Source organism: Scardinius erythrophthalmus (assembly GCF_964197995.2).
Source record: "Scardinius erythrophthalmus genome assembly, chromosome: 3".
In the NCBI taxonomy this organism is placed as follows: Eukaryota; Metazoa; Chordata; class Actinopteri; order Cypriniformes; family Leuciscidae; genus Scardinius; species Scardinius erythrophthalmus.
In genome coordinates this window covers 57,934,843-57,951,657 of record NC_138223.1, presented here as the reverse complement: position 1 = coordinate 57,951,657, position 16,815 = coordinate 57,934,843, and positions in this window count along the sequence as shown.

Genomic DNA, 16,815 nt, shown 5'->3' with positions numbered 1-16,815 from the left:
AACACATTAAACTTTACTTTGAGGAAGGACATTCATGTGTCGTGATTGTGGACATGCTGGCGTCATACCACATAATATTTACTATATTAATAGTGTGTCATGAGTTTAGTATGCCTGAGCACATGGTTAGCGAGTGTTCCGCGATTAGCGCGATAGTCCGCTATTCATTATAACTGGTCATTATGTCGATGTTATTTGAGTGTATGAGAGTACATGATGTTGTTTCAGTCTTATTTTGTTTATAAAAAGCATGAGATTAGAGTGTTACTACCAGCTGCCACAAGTCATTTTGGGGCTAGCTAGAACTAGAGCATGAGAACTGCACAGAGAGAGTGTTAAATAGCTTGTTGATCATATTTTTCCTTCTAGTGTGATGGAATGTTTAAAGTCACTTATGTCTACAACGGTCATTACTGTAAAAAAGTGATATACATGTTGAGAATGTATGTTTTGAGCTTTTGTTATGCATTTTCTGAGTAAATACACCAACAAAGAAGCCATCACTGCAATGCTCTCTTTTATTTCATTTTTTGACATACCACGACATTAAAAGCTGCGTCGACCAGGACAATTGTTCGGCTACCGGACAATGTGGTTAGTAGCCTACTTCTGCAGAAGTTGCGTGTTCAACGTGATGACATATGCGGTCGCTGCAAGAACTCGATCCACCAGGGACAGAACAAGGACACGTCGTAGATTCGTTAGGCGTACCTATCACTCCATGGGACCGAACTTTGCTCCATGGCACGTTGATGGGTACGATTTGTTTCTACCGGTACTTCCAGACAATATCGCTTGATTCCGGTTCTGGCTTGATTGACAGGTGTCTCGTCCATTCAGCGATAAGTACGTCATTCTCAAAATATACCTACCTTTTCCGTTTTTTCTGAATTGTCGTTGTGTTTTCTGAATTGTTATTTTGTTTTCTGAATTGTCGTTGTGTTTTCTAAAATGTCGTTGTGTTTTCTGAATTGTTATTTTGTTTTTGTAATTGTGATTTGTTTTGCACCTCTCGGCCACCGTAGAGAGGCGCCTATTTTCAATTGGTTTCCTATGGCAGCGAGCGTTCTGCGCGCTGTTTATGTGCCTGCTGCGCCTCGCGTTTTACCGCCCGCTGCGCCTCGCGTTTTTGAAGTTGAAAAAAAAGCAACTCCGAGCGGAAAAAGCGCCCGACGTCATCGCGTTTTTTCCCACTGTCCAATCGAATGAAGTGAGAGGCGGGCCTTCCGTTTAAGTGATGAAAGCTACAGTTGCTTGAACGCCAGGAGAGTGCGATGATAGAGGATAAACTTGTGGTGCTCTCGCGGGTTACTAGGAGCTTAACGACTTCACGAACCGTAACTACCACAATGTTAACAGAAAGTAAATAAAGGTAATAAAAGTCTGATTTGACGTTTACTTGACTGACAGGACAGCTGTTTCATTGGTTGCCTAGCAACATAAAAAACGCAGCGCACTGCTCGTTCTGTGTAATGTAAAGTACTGTGCACCTCGCGTTTTCGAACCTGAAAAACGCGTCAGGTGTGATCGGCCCCTTAAGCGCCCTCAAACAAAAGCAATGCGGCGAGAGGCGACGCTACACAACAAATTACCAACAACAACTGATCGCGCGCGCGCGCGCTGTTTCGGACGCACTTCAAGCACTCGCTGGGCGGGGAAAGATTGATGTGACTTGGTTGAATGAGACAACACGCGAGGGGAGGGGGAACAAAAGCAAGGAGGCGGAGGAGGGCGGGGGCGAGCACAGCACAGAGAAGGCAAACAAGCAAAGTGGCGAAATCAGAATTAAATATAAACAATATATCGATATATACGATATGTCAAAATCCATATCGAGTTTAAAAAATATCTCGATATATCGTAAATATCGAGATATCGCCCACCCCTAATAGGATGGCCTGGATGGGTGTAGGATTTCCCGGCCTGAAATTGTGTCCCAGTCCGGCCCTGCATAGCAGCTTTTACTATCTCCCAAAATATTAATTCACACTAACATTATAAAGAAATCTGATAAATGTTTTTTTTACTAACCTAATGACTTTGTAAATCTTCAATAAATTCCATCATTGAAAGCATTATGTCTGTATGCTGATTTTATTATGAAAATTCACGACTGTTTCAATCTCAAGAAATGACATGTATAGTGTGTCGAGAATGTGATGATGATTATTTTTTATCATTTATTATTTGGTCTTTTGGAGAACTATAGAGACAATCACAATCAGGTCTATATACATTTTTTTAAATTCTTTTAATGGCAAAATTCCATGTTCACAAATGTAAATTTTCCTGTAAAATTTTTTTTTTACACCATTTAAGAAATAAACAGAGCTTTATATTTACTCAATTAGATTTTTTATGAAGCAAAAAGCAGTTAAAACTTTGAACATTTGTAAATGTTTATTTGCCAGATATGTCAAACTATGAGGCAAGGTAATTGTAGTCTTATGCATATTACACAACAATATAGAGCATACAATGTGGTTAGGTAAATAGTTCTGGTCTTTGATGATTGGTAAATAGTTTCTTGACCAAAAAAAACCCCACTAGAACAATGTTATATTTGGTTGACTTGTGTACTTAGATTATCCCAAAGATCATCAATTTTTTAATCCAGAGAACTCATAAATCTTTACTAGTGTAACAGCCCATTTGTCATGTTTAGTGTGAAAATGTAAAGTTGATGTCCATACAATAACAGACCGGCTTACATCTAATAAATTATTCATTCAAGAACGTTGTGCAAGCTTACTGCAAGAATAGAGTCGCAAACCTCACATAGGGCCTACTTTTCAAATCCAGCCTTCAGCTGATCCTGATGAGCGCTCCTTGTCACAGTTGTAAACATGACAGCGTTCTTCCACGAGGGGTTTCGCGTCACCGCATTTAAGGTGATCTGTTCTAAAATAATGCTTACCGTGTGCCGGACATTCAATAAGTCAGGAGAGGTGTCGTATTTGGCCAGAGAAGGCACAAAATGTGAAAAGTTTAAAACTGGTTTGTGGCATACCAAGAACTACTTTGCTGTTATTAAGACTAGTGCTATTTATGACGCTTTTCCACTACACCAGGGTTCACCAATCTCGGTCCTGGAGGGCCGCTGTCCTGCAGAGTTTAGCTCCAACCAGCTCCAACACACCTGTTTGAAAGTTTCTAGTATGCCTAATGAGACCTTGATTAGCTGGTTCAGGTGTGTTTAATTCAGGTGTGTTTAATTATATATATATATATATATATATATATATATATATATATATATATATATATATATATATATTAGAGGTGGGCATAGATTAATTTTTTAATCTAGATTAATCTAGATTAATTTTGAAATTAATCTAGATTAATCTAGATTAAAATGGCTCATTTGAATTCTGCCGAAGGCATTCAGAATATGTGTGCTACCCAAATAATGACTATAAAAGTAAGTCTTTGAGAACGGGTTTCTCAAGTCAGGTGGCGCATTAGACCAGGGGCTCATCTCCTGTTTCCAAAATGCATCCCAAACTGCTTGAGAAAGCTGTTCTACTCACTGTAAAAGGTTACTACTGTACTGTTACCGTCCGTAGGCAACATTAGGTAGGCCTATGTTATTATCAACTACTAGCGATGTTGCCTAAAATCCATATTGTGATATACATTGCAGCCTCTTGCGATAACGATATTATAATAAAACCATTTCAGAACAGGTTACACAGACCCTGCTAAACAACTGCTAAATGTATTTTTTTTTAAAGGGTGTATGTAGTTTTGAGAACATATATTGTGCAAAACTGTAAGTATACAACATAATTTTGCAGATAAATAAAATGTAAGTACACTAGCTGCAGAGACTTAAGTAGGTCTAATGTTTATTATGGCTTGGAGCTTATGAAACCCCAAATTTAAAATTAGAATATTGTCTAACTCAGTTAAAAAGAAACACAACAACGATTCTTAAAATCGGGCGCAGACAGAGATTATGTTCTACACCACTCAGATATATTGGGAATAATACGCGCGCGCTGGTATTCAGTGATATGTTTCGTTTTGAATTTGAGGTGGTAGAACGGATAAGTCACGTTTTAACTTACCGAACTGTTACCTCACACACTCTGTCTATATAGTTTGCTGCTGCTCGTTGCACCGATCTTTTTCACCAGTTTTTACTTTCAGCTGTGTTACAGTGTTTACTTAAGATGACGACGAATATGATGCGTTGCAGCCGGGTGTTCCTCGCGGCCGCGGGTAGATTGCGTCATCATAGCTTGTGTAGCTTGAGCCAGCTCCGAACCCAACTTGGAGAATAGATTAACGGCGATATTTTTTTTATCGCGCGATAAGAGTCTCGCGTTAACGCAGCGCGTTAACGCCGATAACGGCCCACCACTAATATATATATATATATATATATATATATATATATATATATATATATATACTCTGTCAGAAGCACCTGAAGCTACAGATACTGGATGCCTGTGCTGGCATTTCTCCTGCGGTGTTGCTATCAGTGTGTGAAGAGTGGGAGAACAGGGTTGTATTGACAATCCAACACAATGGGCAGCACATTGAACACATTTTATAAGTGGTCAGAAACTTGTAAATAACTCATGAACGAATAAAGTTACGTTGAAACCAAGCACACCATAGTTTTTCTTGTGACATTACCAATAAGTTTGATGTGTCACATGGCCCTCTTCCTATTGAAAAAACAAAAGTTGTATCCAAGATGGCCGACTTCTAAATGGCCACCATGGTCACCACCCATCTTGAGGAGTTTTCCCCCTCACATATACTAATGTGCCACAAACAGGACTTTAATATCACCAACCATTCCCATGTTATTACGGTGTATCCATATAAATGGCCCACCCTGTAGTTTTCCCTCCTCTCCCCATAATGCCATCTCCTGTTATAAAACAAGCGGGAATTTTCCACCAACCTGAGTTTCCTTCTACGATTGTTTATTTAATTGCTTCACTATGTAGTAAAACTCCATTTTTCCGATTCAGGTTTTCTATATAAATGAACTAGAGTGCATATCCACGTGAAGCAACTACGCCCTCAAGTCAGGTATTTTGTTACTTTTGGCGTTTAACCGTTTATGACATTTAATGTTGCACTTTTTGAACTTAAAAGCCCACATAATTTACCGAACAAAACAAGGTGCTTCATTGATATTTGTTTGTTTGCCACATGTTTGTTATGGGTTCTCATATACAATGGGGTGAAAAAGTGTTTGCCCCCTTGGTAAATATGATCAAATATGGCTGTAAAAAATAAATCTGCATTTTTAATCCTTTTGATATTTTATTTTATTTCAAAAATCTAACCTTTCATTGAAGTAAAATAATTGAAAGTGTGTGTGGGGGGGGGGGAATCACATTATGAAATAAATGTTTTTCTCCAAAACACGTTGGGAACAATTGTTTTCCCTCTTTTATTAAATACTTTTTGCAACCTCTTTTTTCCAAGATAACAGCTCTGAGTTTTCTCCTATAATGCCTGATGAGTTTTGGAGAACACCTGACAAGAGATCAGAGACCATTCCATGTCATAAACACACTGGTTTGTAGAATACTATTTTTTTTTTATTAATGAATCGAAAGTCTTTCACATTCAAAGAAAATAGCTTACTTCCAGGCCCACGTGGGTAATCGGGAGAATTCCCGGTGGGCCGCTTCACTTTTGGGCCGATCGAGGAAAAATATATATTTTTTTTTTTCCTTCACATTTGTCACGTAGTTACATTAGGCTACACATGTTGCGCATTCTAACACCGCAGCGCGCAGCCTCTGCATGGGTTGTACCATGAGAGGGAGTTCTCCCCTTCCCTCCCATAGAGTTGGTTGGGTCCATAGCTCGTCTTTTCCATAGACAGTAAACTGGACACAGCGACCCCATTGGATTCAACGGAGACAAGTGAAGTCCATTAGAAGCTCTCACTTCCTGATGGTCGAGCGTACTGCGCAGACTCAAACTGAGCTTGACGACATAGATGTGATGTGAGCAACCCGTCTGTCTTCTAGTAGCTGTGCCAAGAGAAATCTGAACCATCCCTTCAGAATCTTGCAGAGACGGGGAGTGTGAGTAGGAGCTGTCCATGAGCTAGGAGCAGGAGCAACTTTTAGTAGGTATTCTGATTAATTATTTTGTCATTTTGCCTCCACGTCCCCCCGATTGTGCGCAAGCTTATCCTCCTGTCCATACGGTAATCTCTCTACTGTGCGACAGAGAGTCGCGTGGTTATGACGCAATCGTTAGCCTATTTTTACAAAAACGGCTTCTATGGGGCCATAACGTAAGATATAATAATGGACAAATGGAGTCTTTAAACGCCTCAGATGTAAAGTTATTCTCTGTCAAAGTGACGCCAAAATGAATGGGAGTCAATGGGATGCTAACAGCAGGTGATGGTACACTAGCCAATGGCGGCACCCGGGGAAACTTCAAAATAATATGAAATGCTGCCCCCCTGGTCTTTTCCAAAATGTTTTCTCAGGTAGGCTATGATATCGCAGCACCGCCGGCGCCCTACCAATAGCTGGGCCGGCCCTACCATAACGGTACGCGTCAGGGAGGATGGATGGGAGGAAGAGGCCAGGAGGGGCTGAAAAGGCCAGGTTGAAAAAAAAAAAGAAAGGCATTGGAGGAGGATGCTTCAAAATGTGCCAAGCTTACAAATTTATTTTCAAGAGGACAAAAACAAGTGGCAACACCAGGTAAAGAGCCAGGGGAATTATCAATTGTTAAAGCGGATCCAAAGAGCGTCTCCGAACAGCTCGATGCCAGGTGAGGGGAAGCTCTCCATGCCTCAGCAACTCCAGCCTCAGCTTAACCGCGATGCCAGCTCGTTTTCCCCGGCGTCACCCCCACCTCTTCCGCCTCTGAGTCGGAAGAGAGCCAGGCCAGTGGCGCAGGTATCCAGGTATAGATGATAAAACCGGTGGTGGTATAGAGTGATAGCCATCCTGTAATTGGTATGGCTGCACATTTGATGAGATTTCCACATTTAGATTTAAAAGAGTTTCTCGATTATAAATCAGTAGTGATGCGCAGCATTTCTGCACGGTAGCACAAGTTAAAACATATAAGCAAACAAAGAACAGACGGAGCAATAGACGGCGTGCCATACACATCGGCGCCATCTGCCAACTCAGACAGAGAGAGATGAGGTGGAACAGTTAATAGAAACCGGTGCGGGATAAGAACGTGGGGCGTTGTGATTGGAACATGCCCTGATGGAAGGGAGGATAAAAAGGCAATACATCGCCCCAGTGGCGCGTTGAAGTCCGGTCGAGTCTTTTGGACGGGTTGAGTCCTGTTGCGTTGTGTTGGGGCATAGTGGGATCTATGAAGCAGACGTGACGAGTGACCGGAAGCCGGGCAAAGTGTACGCTTAGCAGGCTGGAGTTTGAGAGTGGAGAGAAAGTCGGCGGCAGAGAAAGATAAGTGACATTGGGAACTGGATTATAGCGTAATTTATGCTTGTAGTGAACGTCTGGAAGGGAAGGACATTTAAATGGATGTCTTGGATGAGCTTGCTATTCTAGAATGTGTTTGATGCTTCACCATTGATTTCCACCGAGTTTCCAGCGTGAGTGGTGGATGGAGCCCCACGACAGAGCCTCAATTCTGTGAGTGCAGTGATTTGCAGTGCTTTTCATGTCCCTGTTCACGTGTGATTGCTTGTGATGATTGTAACAGAACACGAGTGTGGGGGTGTTTGCCGAGGCAGTGGTGGGTCTGGATCACCAACACGTCGATTCCCTCTGGTATCATCAATGAAGAGAAATTTCTCTGTGGTGAAGTATCGATTGTTCTTCCTATCTCTTCCTTTGACTCATTGATGAGAACATTGGAGTGGGAAATCAATCCCTCTGTGATACTTACTTATCATTTTCTGCACCTGAGTCCTGTGAGTGTACAGCTACGCTGGTGACATACTTATCATCTTCTCTGCCTGAGTCCTGTGAGTGTGCAGCTACGCTGGTGAAATACAATCATCCTCTCCGCCTGAGTCCTGTGAGTGTACAGCCACGCTGGTGAGATACTTATCCTCTTCTCTCCGTCTGAGCCCTGTGAGTGTACAGCCACGCTGGTGAGATACTTATCCTCTTCTCTCCGCCTGAGTCCTGTGAATGTATAGCCACGCTGGTGAGATACTTATCCTCTTCTCTCCGTCTGAGTCCTGTGAGTGTACAGCCACGCTGGTGAGATACTTATCCTCTTCTCTGTCGGAGCCCTGTGAGTGTACAGCCACGCTAGTGAGATACTTATCCTCTTCTCTCCGTCTGAGTCCTGTGAGTGTACAGCCACGCTGGTGAGATACTTATCCTCTTCTCTCCGTCTGAGTCCTGTGAGTGTACAGCCACGCTGGTGAGATACTTATCCTCTTCTCTCCGTCTGAGTCCTGTGAGTGTACAGCCACGCTGGTGAGATACTTATCCTCTTCTCTCCGTCTGAGTCCTGTGAGTGTACAGCCACGCTGGTGAGATACTTATCCTCTTCTCTCCGTCTGAGTCCTGTGAGTGTACAGCCACGCTGGTGAGATACTTATCCTCTTCTCTGTCGGAGCCCTGTGAGTGTACAGCCACGCTAGTGAGATACTTATCCTCTTCTCTCCGTCTGAGTCCTGTGAGTGTACAGCCACGCTGGTGAGATACTTATCCTCTTCTCTCCGTCTGAGTCCTGTGAGTGTACAGCCACGCTGGTGAGATACTTATCCTCTTCTCTCCGTCTGAGTCCTGTGAGTGTACAGCCACGCTGGTGAGATACTTATCCTCTTCTCTCCGTCTGAGTCCTGTGAGTGTACAGCCACGCTGGTGAGATACTTATCCTCTTCTCTCCGTCTGAGTCCTGTGAGTGTACAGCCACGCTGGTGAGATACTTATCCTCTTCTCTCCGTCTGAGTCCTGTGAGTGTACAGCCACGCTGGTGAGATACTTATCCTCTTCTCTCCGTCTGAGTCCTGTGAGTGTACAGCCACGCTAGTGAGATACTTATCCTCTTCTCTCCGTCTGAGTCCTGTGAGTGTACAGCCACGCTGGTGAGATACTTATCCTCTTCTCTCCGTCTGAGTCCTGTGAGTGTACAGCCACGCTGGTGAGATACTTATCCTCTTCTCCGTCTGAGTCCTGTGAGTGTATAGCCACGCTGGTGAGATACTTATCCTCTTCTCTGTCGGAGCCCTGTGAGTGTACAGCCACGCTGGTGAGATGCTTATCCTTCCTCTCCGCCAGAGTCCATACTTACCTTCTTTCACGTCTTAACTTCGCGAGTATCCAGCTACGTTGGTGAAATCCTGACCCTCGTCTGGGCTCTAACTGAGTCCCGGGAAGAAGAGTCATCCTTACACTCACCTCTTGAGTCCAGTTGCCAATGGAGCAAAGACTGCTTTTTAATAGACCTTTTAAATCAATAAAGTATTTGTTCTTATTAAATCCCATTTTGTCTGTCTGCCTGTTTTGTCCTTGCGGTGTCGGCTCCTCACGGTGGTGCGCAGGTGAGGGGCGTGGCCGGTCATCTGGTGTCTGCCCCGACCTGTGCCGGTGACACACTCACACACTTACACACTCTCTCTCTCTCACTCACATACACACTAACACTCACATACACACTAACACTCACATACACACTAACACTAACAATCACATACACACTAACACTCACAAACACACACACTCACACACAAACTCAAACACACTCACACACAAACGCACTCACACACTCATTCTCACACTCACAAACACTCAAACACCCTCACTCACACACACACGCACACAATCTCACACTTACACACACTCAAGAACACATTCACTCTTTGCTGGATTTAATACTGATTATTTCTCTACAGTGTCTCTGAGGGACATTAAACAGAGTCCTGAGAGAAACATCAGTGATACACACACAACCGGGTGAGTCTGACTAATACTTCAATATTCTCTTCACAACAAAAAAAACATCCAAGATAATATGATATCATCGTTTTGATACTTGCAATTTTACAAAACAAATTAGCACACTTTCTGTAAACTGAGTCATTTAATGTTTTGTTTTTTCACCTTTAAAACACTGATTTATACTGAACAAAATTATAAATGCAACACTTTTGTTTTTGCCACCATTTTTCATGAGCTGAACTCAAAGATCTAAGACTTTTTCTATGAATTTTCTTTGAATTTATTTACATACATACATTTACATACAAGATTTGTTTTAGTTTCACAAAGGAATGCTTTTTCAGGGCTAAAACATTCTTTGGTGGTAGTTTACATGCTCAGCTACTCACAAAGTTGGATGGTTTCCAATGAACTACCTAAATAAGAGTTATTACAGTTTTTTCGATTGCTTAAACACTATAACCAGGCTTTTGAACTAAAATTTCCAAACCATAATGCCATTTATCATAAAGCACACCCATTTCCCTAAACTATAAACACTATTCCCTGTTTTGACACACGAGTCAGATTTGTTGAACTGTTACTGCAAAACTCTACACACTAATCCCTTCATTTCTCATTGCCTACACCATGTTGTCATGCATAAAGCACTAGCATTCAATATTGTTCACTCAAGTCAGAACAGCTTCAGCTCAGTTAGCACACAATTACCCAGGTGGAAACACTAAGAGTCAAAATTGAACACACATCAATCAGATCTTCAAAAGAGATAAAAGGGCCCAAATCAGTTTATTGAGTTTTGGAACAATGGATCCAGAAAAACATGAAGGAAGAGATCGAGGAGGGATAAGGAGGAGGAGGAGGACGAAGAGCAAGGGCAAGAAGACAAGCCGTCTCAGATCAAAAATTCAAGCCACTCTAGTTTCCCATGTCTTTATCAATGGTATGACTATGAGAGAGGCTGGGTTACGAGTAAGGCCAAATTTGAGTCGCTCCACCGTCGCCTCGAGAACCTTCAGGGAGGTGTGGTGGCAAACAAAACTATATCACTGAATAAAAAACATTGTCCAGTGTGTTAGACTATGTTGTAGTGTGTGTGATTTTCAGGGTTTGTGTGTCCTGTCTGAGGGCAAAGTTTGGTTTTTCAGCAAGAGTGAATGGTTTTGAGTGTAGAGCTTCATTTTGACCTGAAAATAGGATGTTTGGGGAATTGGGTGTGTCGTTATGGATTTGTGTTGGATTTGTGTTTACAGTTTTGAGAATACGAGGCATAGTTTCAAGAAATGTGTTTAAGCAATCGAGAAAAACTGTAATCAAATCTGGAGGCTCTTGTGAGGGTTTTGATTTCCCATTTCAAAGTCAAGAATTGTGACAGAGGATTTACTCTGGACCACTTTGAGGTTTAGAGTCCTGCAATTCGTTTTTGCAATTATTGGGAATTTTATTTTAACAGTAGTGCCATTCTTTTCTTCCATCATCTGTCAGTGCATTTTCTGAAAATAAAATATTAAAAAGCTTATAACATGCATTTAGAATGGAACTATCTCAGTTAGCATTTATGGAGATGAACCTACAATAAACAAATTTTGTTTACAGCATTTATTTAAGTTAATGTTAATTTATACACATACAGCACTTCTCATTAAAATGATAAACATGTATTAGTATCTGCAGTGAATTCTATTATTACAGTTTTTCTCGATTGTTTACACACATTTTCTGAAAGCATGCCTCATATTCTCAGAACTTTACACACAAATCCAAAAACACACACACACAATGGGCAAAACCCCTCAATTCTCCTGCAAAATGAAACTTTACATTCAAAACAATGTTATTTCTTCTCAAAATGGTATTTTGTAAATGACACACACAAACCATCATATGAATAGACATTTATAAGAACCAGTTGAACACTGATGTGCTCAATGTAAAACACTATGATGACTGGAAAACACTTCTTCTCCATTCACCATAATGACTTAGGCCTTTTTTTGGTTCAGTGTTGCACTTACTACAAACAGTACATACATGTGTTGTAAAATATTTGAGAATATTGTTTTTATACTCAGAACACACAAATACACGGTAACAAATATATTTTTATTTTTCCCACAAAACAATACACAGTGTACATCCCAACCAACACAAAGTTGTTCATACAGTGGTCTACATACAAAACAACAGAATAATTGACTGTATACAGTTACAGTAAAAAAAAAAGAAAAAAATCAAATGTTGGCATCCATTGCTCCATTGAAGAGCTCACCTATTGCCCTTTTATGCTAAAGCTCTGATTGCTAATTGTAAAACTGTGTGACGGGTGTTTGCCCATGAGATGAGTCAGTGTACGCATTTGAATGGCAGTGTGTGTTGAGTTAAGTGGTTCTAACTTAACAAATAAACACGGAGAGAGATTTCCAACGAGTGCTCTAAAAGCATGACTTTGTTACAGTTCCTGTTTTTCACACTCCCCTGCCTAACCACACGGGGGCAATGTCACATCATGTGTCATATAAAACCCCTTAACACTACATCCCCCTTTCTGAGATCAGTTGTACTGATATATAACTCAAGATTAAACTAACCCCTCTGTACTAACAGACTATATCAAAAGTTAACTGTAGAGTTATAAATCAAACTGTATCTTATGAAACATAAGCATATGAACATTAACTGAAAATCTGAACTAAGAAGGTGGGGTAGACTGCCCAATCCTTCTACTGAGTGTGGGGGTTTATTCTGCCCCGTAGAAATCACTCAGTCTCACCAGGGTAACCTGCTATTTAGCCACAAAGTCCTTCAGGTACCCTGGAGGTCGTCTCTCTCTTGCAGGGTAGCGTGCCGGAGGCTCAGGACTGGGTGGTTGAACTGGGCCCGGCTCTGCATGATCTGGCCTCACTGGCTGACCAGAAAGTTGCTCTGGCTCTGGTAAAATGGTCTGGTGGAATGGTCTGGTAGGGTGGTCTGGTAGGATGGTCTGCGCTGCTGGCGCCACTGGTGTAGAGACAAGGTGGTTTCGGTTGCGGCGCAAATTCCCTCTGGGAGTGTCAATGACATATGACCTTGGTGCTTCCGCCTGTTTTATCACTGTCCCCTTCTCCTTTATGTCCTTTACCCAGACATGGTCGCCTGGCATCAGTCTTTTGAGATGTTGAGCTCTGTGTCTATTGTTGAAGTTCAAGCTCAATCTCTCTCTCTTCTTCTGTTCCTCCTCCTTGAGTTTGGTTATGTCAGTCCAACCTGGATTGAGAGATGACAGAGTGACCGGAACTGTTGTTCTGAGCTGCCGGCCCATTGACAGCTGTGCTGGACTGTACCCGTTGGCGAGTGGTGTGGCTCTGTAAGCCATGAGTGCCAAATACGGGTCTTTTTCTTTCTGGAGGAGGCCTTTAACTGTCCGCACGGCACGCTCTGCCTCTCCATTACTCTGAGCATATCTGGGGCTGGATGTTGTGTGTGTGAACCCCCACTGTGTTGCAAACTGAGCGAAGCTTTCAGACGAGAACTGGGGTCCATTATCTGTCATGACCTCGGACGGTATGCCATGCCTGGCGAAGATAGACTTGCAATGTTCCACTACTGCTAATGAGGTTGTTGATGTGAGTTTAGCTACCTCAATAAAACGGGAAAAGTAGTCTACCACCAATAGATACTGGTTATCGTTCCACTGAAACAAGTCGGCACCCACCTTTGCCCATGGTCTATCAGGGAATTCTGTAGGCAGCAGAGGCTCTTTGGGGTTGATTCTTTCTTTTGCACATATGTCACAGCCCTCGACCACTTTCTGAAGCTGTGTACACAGTCCCGGCCACCAGACAGACTGTTTGGCTCTTTCACGACATTTTGCTATACCTTGGTGTCCTGCGTGCAATTTCTGAAGGATGTCTGTCTGTAGCAGCTTGGGAATTACAAGCCTACATCCTTTCAGTAATAAGTCATTCTCCACTGATAGCTCTTCCTCCACATGTGCGTACGGTAGGTAAGCTCTGTCTATTGTGGATCTGTCCGGCCAGCCCTCAGTACAGTACTTTTTCACTTGGCTCAGTATTTCATCACGCTCCTGGTGTTCCCTTATTTCTTGTAGCCTCTTTTCTGTAGCTGGGAGGGTTGACATAATCATATTTACGTACAGGCTGACTTCCTCTTCCTGTTCCGGCTGCCCTCTGTCTCTCAACGGTGCCCATGACAGCACGTCTGCCGTGGCCAACTTCTTGCCGGCCACATGGGAGATGGAGAAGCTGAAAGCCATCAGTCTCATTCTGAGTCTCTGAATGCGTGGCGGGAGCTCATCCAGGCTCTTGGAGCCTAGTAACGGAACCAGAGGCTTGTGGTCCGTTTCAACGTGGAACGTGATGCCCACCAGGAAGTCTGAGAAGCGCTCGCACGCCCATGTGATTGCCAAAGCCTCTTTCTCAATCTGTGCGTACCTTTTCTCAGTGTCTGTGAGTGCTCTGGAGCTATATGCGACTGGTTTGAGGTGGCCATCCTCCTGTCTCTGGAGCAGCACAGCTCCCAGTCCAAATGATGACGCGTCAGCTGAGACAACCGTCTCTGCTTTTGTGTTGTAGAGCGCCAGCCCTGGTGGCGTGCTCAGCTCCTCTTTGATGCTGTTGAAGGCTCTTTGTTGATCATGCCCCCACTGAAACATGTTTTGCTTCTTTAACAGGTCCCGGAGTGGCTGTGTTTTTTCTGCCAGATGAGGTAAGTACTTTCCCAGGTGATTCACCATTCCGAGGAATCGTCTCACTCCGCTCGTGTCCTCAGGCTCCTCCATGTCTGTCACTGCCCTCACTTTGTTTGGATCTGCTCTCACGCCAGCTGCATCTATGATCTGTCCGAGAAATTTGATATGGCTTTTTGAAAATTCACATTTCTCACCTCTCAGCGTGACGCCTGCCTCCTGTAGCCTCCCCAGCACTGCAAGCACGTCGTCCATTTGGCACAGGACACCGTTGAGCCCCTCCAGTATCTGGGACATTCTCTTCTGATAGTGTTCAGGTGCCGAGGATATGCCGAAGCAGAGGCGGTTAAAGCAAAACCTCCCAAAGGGAGTGAGGAACGTTGTGAGGAGGGCGGACTCCTTGGCAAGGGGAATTTGCCAAAACCCAGAGTTTGCATCGATTTTTGAGAATAGTTTGGCGCCTTCTAGCTGTCCAAGTGTGTGTTCGACTGACGGGAGCATGTGTCTCTCCCTCTTAACTGACTCGTTCAATTTGGTCAGATCCACGCAGATGCGCACCTCATCTTTTCCTGGCTTTGGTACAGTGACCATTCCGGCGCAACAGTCTGTGGGTTGTTCAACCCTTGAGATCACCCTCATCTCTTCCATGCGTGTGAGTTCTTTTTTTACTTTAGACATGAGAGGCAGCGGGATTCGTCGTGGGGTTGATATGGAGAATGGTTTGGCGTCTGCTTTAAGCTCTATCTTGTATTCACCCTCCATCTTGCCTAGCCCTTTGAACAGTGCGGGGAACCGCTCCTTGACTCTCTCGACTGAGTCTAGTGCCACTGTGTCTACTCTAGCCACTAGCCCCAATGCCTGGATAGCTGGACGTCCCAGTAAGCTAAACTTCAGACCCGGGACTACATACACTTCCTGTGTGGTACTTTTACTGTCCGATTCTATGGTAGCTGTGAACTTCCCCTTCACCGTGATGGGCGTCAGACCTGGACCCTGCAGCACTTTCTTTGCTCTCTCTAGCTCTGGAAACTCCCACTTCTGAAATACATCTTCAGATAGCACTGTTACATCTGCCCCTGTATCTATTTTGAAGACAGCTGTGTGCTCATTCACTTTAAGGTTGATTAGCCAGGGTTCACCATCTGAACTGACTGTGCCTAGGAAAGCTATTCCCTCCTCATCTGACACTGCTGTGTTAACTTCGTTGAGAGCCCCTGACCTGCACACTTTTGCATAGTGACCTTTTTTCTGACACCGGTTACATGCTACTTCTCTAGCTGGGCACTGGTTTTTGCTGTGTGCTGGAGTTCTACCACACCACATGCATGCCCGTGTCTGATTACCTGGCTGTGTCTGATAGCTGCTTTTATCATTTATTCTAGCCTGCATTTTCTGCTGTCTTCCTTTGTCTTTGTCAAACTTGTGTTTTGTTTGAATGCTGTCCACGTCTGTAGCCTCTGCCTTGAAGTTACTCTTCAACAGGTCCTGTTGTTTTTTCACACTTTCGCTCTGACGCGCACGCATAACCGCTCTCTCCAGCGTTAGCTCCGAGTCCAGCTGCAGTTGCTCCGACAGTTTTTTATCGCGCAAGCCTACAACAAGTCTGTCCCGGACCATTTCGTCGTGCAAATGTCCATAGCCGCAGTGCTCTGACAAGCAGTGGAGTGCAGTAATAAAACTGTCTACTGTCTCTCCTTGTTCCTGCTGTCTCTGGTTGAATTTGGCACGCTCAAAAATAACATTTCTCCTCACTACAAAATGTCCCTCTAGCTTCTCTTTGACGGTGTTGTACACGCTTTCCTCCTCCTCCCGTCATACGAAGTGAAGTCACAATATCTTCCGCCTCGTCCCCCATAGTATATATTAAAGTGTTCACCTGGTTTTCATCTGGCTGTAATTCTAGACCCGATGCAATCCGGAATCTCTCAAACCTTCGAATCCACTTGGGCCACTCCTCTGGCTTTGTGAAGTCAAACTTGGGTGGTGGGGGAATCTGAAATCGCTCCATTTTCTTTCCTTCTCGTCTGCCGCGAACGTTACGAGTCACGTTAGCTTTACAAGCTAGCTAAACTTCAGACTTACTAACTGACAAAAATATACGTGAGTTCTCTCCAGTTAATTCGGTAAAATAGCATCTCATGTTTACCCGACTTGGTAACTGAAGTCTTCTGACACCATGTTGAGTTAAGTGGTTCTAACTTAACAAATAAACACGGAGAGAGATTTCCAACGAGTGCTCTAAAAGCA